General features: G+C 44.1%; 1 long non-coding RNA gene across 1 annotated transcript; it reads left to right on the plus strand.

Moving 5' to 3' along the window:
* Nucleotides 1–1,303: 1,303 nt before the first annotated feature.
* LOC116209921 lies at nt 1,304–3,846 on the plus strand. The gene is made up of 2 exons (XR_004157362.1): nt 1,304–2,860; nt 3,662–3,846. It is a non-coding gene; the product is annotated as an uncharacterized LOC116209921 (long non-coding RNA).
* Nucleotides 3,847–5,783: the final 1,937 nt, after the last annotated feature.

Genomic DNA, 5,783 nt, shown 5'->3' on the forward strand with positions numbered 1-5,783 from the left:
ACAAATAAAAGCGAATGCAAGACCATCTTATCACCCCCTCTGACGTTGAGTCTAGATGAAATTTTGGAAAATACAAGTTGAGTTTGGGTTAAACTAAGATTACAAGCCCAACAGATGGGATATCGGAGGTCGCTTGGTCTATTCCCCCTCCCCCTAAGCCATTTAAATCATCCTCTCGAAGTCACTAGTCGGAATGTAATCATGAATAAAATATCATCTTTCCACTATTTAAATGCCGACTTCAAACCCTAGAAATTCATTTGGGAACTCTTGTACTCAATTATCATGCCCCAATCTAGGGCATAACCCGCCATATCTTGTGATATCAACCATCGCAAGATAAGAACCCGAGTGTCAGCACCCCATTTTGGTCCACCGGCTCTAGGATATGACATCAACAAGGCTCCCGACTAAGGTTCCACAACTCTAACAAAAAATGACGAGGGCAACATATGGAATTTTGTAGCACACACAATTGATCCCGAAGAGTAAGGCACGAATTATCGATATTCGAATCGAAGGCAGTGGACAAAGGGGAAATCATGTCTCTGTATCATTTTCTTCGATGAGAACGACTATCTTCGTGGATCCTAGAACTAAATTCGATATTTTTAGATCAAGGTTTGGTGAGTTAGGGACATTTCAATGCAAAATCACGTCGAGAGCCCTTTCGAGTAAAAAGATAAAATTCGTGGGAGCTGGGGCGCCCAAACAGTGAATACAACAGCTCGAGCATGGGATTCGACGCATCATATCACGGTCAATCCTGAACCTAAAAGGGTGAATTCCATATGGTTGACCTAGGAAATCGAGTTAGGTTCAATTTGACGGGTCGTTCATTCCAAGATTCAATTCGGAGAAAGAGTTATGAATTTTTGAGCGCACCATGCCCGAAACTGTTAAACCGGGACAGACTCTGTCAGTCGAGGGAAAAAATCCATAAAAAATTCAATTCTTCGTATTTTCAAGTATGGCCAATGTCATTGGATTCATAATTCACTGAAGATTCAGAAAATAAAAAGAAATAGGAGATATTTTTGGCTAGATTAGTACATAATCAAATATATTCTCACAGATCATAACCAAATCTCCTGGTTCGGGCCAGCTGTCAAAGAAAAATTGTTTCGGGAATTTCCCGAGGTCAAACGATCTTCAAATTTTACGAGGATGTTCCCAACTCATGGAGAGATCAAGGAAAAATATCAGATAGACCGAAAGGTTCATGGGAAATTCAGGAAAATTCGGAATATTCAGATCAGCTCATGGACTGTTGGTGACAGCCAGCACAACACCCTGACTTCTCTCCTCCAGCTGCCTCCTTTCCTAAAAATGCTGACTCCCTCGAAAAAAACCCTAGCCGCCACAACTCCCTCCTCTGGTTTTTCCCACAGCTCCTCTCCTCTCTTCTTCCTCGGGATTCCAGGATCCAAAAAAAAAAAACAACAACGCCCACAGCTCCCTCAACTCACGGCCATCCCCAGCCCGACAACCGGCACCATCGTCTCCCCTTCACCACCTCCCTTACTACTTTTATTTGCCGCTGTGCTTCGTTACATTGCCGCCCAAACTGCCCATTCGCCATCGAGTTGATGATCACCTCCAAAGCTAAGTCTCCTCCATCTCTACGTCAGTCTCCATATCTCTTAACTAATTTTTCTGCTCTAACACATTTTTTCTTTTTTTCTTTTTTTGCTGGCCTTTGTCCTTTCTCGCGCTATCCTTTCTCCTCGCGGACATCAAAGTTGGCCAAGCAAGACGAGAGGAAGAAGTCCTGCGGCCGCGACTACAAACGGATGCATTAAAATCAGAGCCGGTGAGCACCGAATTGCACTTGTGCTCAATTAAATCTCTAGCCTAGGTTGCTTTGCTTCTTCGATCTGATTCGTTGACTAGGATGATGATTAGATAAGCCTATTCGTTTATTTGTGTTGCGGATTGGTTTATGGAAATATTAATTTGAAGGCTTTGCAGCAAAAATAAAAAAAATTGACACCTTTCTCTTATTGGAGTTGTCATCCTGTGTGCCTTTGTTTCCTCGTGTTTCAATCATGAACCAAATTCTCTATTTGGGTGAACTGATATGATAGTGATGGCAACCTGATAAATTTTTTTTTTCAATTCGATTGGACGTGATGTATACCTTTGTTGTTATTCGATTTGCACATGTCTTCGTTCCGCAATCTAAACGTGGGGCTAATCTCGAACTCATTGAGCATGCAACACGTTGAGCGTATGATGACTACGAAGTGAACTTGTTCTCAGTTTCTTGGAGTCAGGATGTTTTGCTTCTTCATTCTAGACTAAGAGGATTAAATTAATCATGCCTCTCTTATTATTTTTGGTAAATTGATTTATTTTATAAAAAAATTTGTTATTGCATCGGACATAACATAATTTCAATCCATATATATATATATATACACATTTTGCAGAAAAAGAAAAATGATAATTTCTGCGTGTGTCAAGCATCATTGCCTCTTGCATTTAATTCGCACATGTTATGAATATATAATAGATCATATTGGATAACTTGTTTGGGTTTTGGGATTGTTTCGAATTTCATGTTTCATCATCGCCTATTGTTTTCTCTGATGTTTGCTTGTCTCATGTTGGCTCGAGTCCTTCGGAGTTGTATTTCCTCTTTTTCTCTTCCTCGTTCTCTTCTTGTTTTCTTGCATGTCTCACGAGAGGAGAAGAAAGGTGGCGAGACAAGAAGATATAAGGCTAATATCGGTGGGGCTCGAAGATGACGGGGAGATTTACCTAGGCTTAGGTTGAGTCTGGATTTGAAGGCCACCTAGGTCCGTGGTTGTCGTGGGATCTTCCGAGCTAATCGATCCCAGGAATCTCCTAGCATAAGGTATAATTCTTCGATCCTCGTGGTATGTCTAGGACTCCCCCTTGATGTGATTGCGTGATAACTCGGGAAACAAAAGATAAAGTAAGTCCTTTAAATCGTGAAGATGAGTGAAACTTAATTAAGCAGTAATTAAATTAAAATGTCAAGTCTAGACAAGCTAGAGTACCGAAAGGACGTGTGGGATATTGGCCCACACGTAATAGAACCCCCGAATTCGGAATTTTCGGTTCCGTACAGACCATTGCCTTAGCATTTTAGGTGTACCTCGTACCCCTAGACCCGGGCAACTCACCGGCCCTCGACCTTCGGGTTGTAAACAGGTAGTGGCGACTCCTTCTCACGTGCGTCCGTCGCGCGTCCTTGGAAAGGTGGACACACCCAAGCCGCGCTGCATTTAGGCGCGCGCATGCGGGCCTCGACGAAATTAAAATTCGGGTGTGCACAGCTTGGCGACTCCACTGGAGACACTTAGAGGGTTCGGGCTCGTTCCCGCTTGCTTTGTTTGCTTGTTTATTTATCGCTTTCCGCAATTTTTCTCTTATGTACTTTACGCACTTTTATTTCCCGCACACGCATTGCATATCATACTAGCTTCTAGATACCTATGGGTCGCGTCTCACGACCGGTAATAGGAGCATAAGTTAGATAGGGGTTCGAAGTATGGGTACGGCGCGCAGTTCGACTGCCGCTTAGACCTTGAAAAGAATCCTGCTTGGTTTCAAGGAATTGACACCCTTGAGTCGGGAGCCCCCATCCTTACGTAGCACAGTCCTTGTAGCACTAAAATCATGCATTTTGCAGGAGCTCCATGCCATCCTCCAACCCGGCTTCGACGAACAGTCCATCGAGTCGGCCTGCATGCTACTTGTCTTTTCTGTTTCAAGAGCGATGTACCTTGTAATTTGTACTAAGCCGTGGGCATTTACTTTCTTCGCACACATGCATCATCTGTTTTACAAAATTAGGGTGTCATTCATATGGACGAATCATAAGTGTCAGCACCCAATTTCGGTCCATCAGCTCCAGGGGGACAAAATTGTCATTTCCTAATTTATTACCTTTTTTTTTTAAAAACAAATTGGTCAAGTCGGTCAGAACCAATTAGAGCCGATCTGACCGACAGGACGGATGGGCAGGGTCGGTCAGAGCTGGTCTGACCGACCGTTGCCCACACACACACCTTTAAAAAAAAAAAAAAGTTCAAGTCGGTCAGAACCGGTCTGAGCCGGTCTGACCGACAAGACAGACTTTTCATTTCTTTCCTTCCCGCCCGCTTCTTTTCCTTTTCTTCCTCTTTCCTCCTTCCTTTTTCTTCCTTTCATTTTGGTCCCTGCAACCGAAAAACCGAGATTTTCGTTCCCGCTTTCGCAAATTTCCGGCGAAAATCTCGCCCGATCTCCGTTCCGTTTCCTTCTTCTTCTTCCTGGCGAAGCCCAGGTCGAAGGGTGGGGGATTCGAAAAAAAGGGGGGAAGCTCTCTCTCTCTCTCTCGGGTGGTCTCGGATCCGAAAACGCCCACAGCTCACGATTCTCCCTCAGCTGGTTCCGGAACTCCCAGCTCGTCCTCAAACCGGAACTCCCTCAGCTCGCCCACAACTCACGGTCCCTCAGCTCGTTTAGACCCTCGGAAACCGGAGTTCGTTTCGGTGCCGAGACCCCTCAACGCAGTCGCCCTCTCGCCCACGGCTTGAACTCCTGGATCCCCTCACCTCGCGGCCGTGCGTGCGCGTCACCCAGCCGCCCAGTGGCGGTCCAATCCAGCAGCGGCGTCCAGTCCAGCAGCGGTGGCCCAGCCCATTAGCATCCGACCCAGTCGACCAGCGTCCAGCCCAGCCCAGCTTCGCCGGCCCAATAGCAGCCCAGTTCGGCCCAATCCCATCTGGATCTCTGCCTAGTCCGGTCCAGCAGGCCCGTCCGGCCCAATCCGATCCGGATCTAAGCCCAGTCCGGCCCAGTAGGCCCGTCCGGCCCAATCATCCTCACAGCCCAATCCGTCCGGCGATTTTTTTTTATTTTTTTTATTTTACAGAATCACCCCTCAACTTCCCGAACTAGGTAAATTCTCCACTTAGTGGCATGATTAGGGCTCCATTCCTGAATATTAATACTTGCTTGATGGATATAGTGTGAATTGAGTGTTCTTGGGTCGCGTGGGTGATCGGATTTGTCTCGAACTCGATTTTACGAACTTTCCATTTTGTTACATTTCTGTCCAGAGGACTCATTTTTTTTTCAGATCTGCCCCGAACCCTTAAATTTATTTTCAACCAAGTCCCAGTCATTTTACTATTTTCCAATCAGTCCTTGAATTTTTCAGAATTTTTCTAAGAATCCCAAAGAACTTTTCAAATTGTTTCAGTTTAGTCCCGGGACCATTTTTCACCCTTTTCAGATCTGCCCCGAATTTCAAAAATTATTTTCAATCAAGTCCCAGTCATTTTACTATTTTCCAATCAGTCCTGAAATTCTCAGAATTTTTCAAGCATCCCAAGGAACTTTCCGAGTTGTTTCAGTTTAGTCCTGGGGCCATTTTTTATTTTTCAGATCAGTCTCGATTTTCAAATTCATTACAAATAAGCCCTAGACACTTTCAGTAATTTTTTACACAGTCCCCATTTTTTTTTAAATTTTCAAATCAGTCCCCAATCTTTTAGAATTTTCAAATCAGTCCCCAATTTTTTAGAATTTTCAAATCAGTCCCTTCTCTTTTAAAATCGTTCAATTCCGTCCCCTGGATATTTTCTAAAATATCCGGCTCTTTTCTACTTAGATCACCCACCGACAATGTATGTGCCCCATTTAAATATTTCATTTTTGTAATTATGTGACCATGTCGGAAATTAGAGTTTATCGGATAGTCAACTAATGGCTATCTCGACGACTCGAAATTCGTAGACCAAAGCATTCGGCAAATTTCTTATTAA

This window comes from Punica granatum, chromosome 1, assembly GCF_007655135.1.
Source record: "Punica granatum isolate Tunisia-2019 chromosome 1, ASM765513v2, whole genome shotgun sequence".
NCBI lineage: Eukaryota > Viridiplantae > Streptophyta > Magnoliopsida > Myrtales > Lythraceae > Punica > Punica granatum.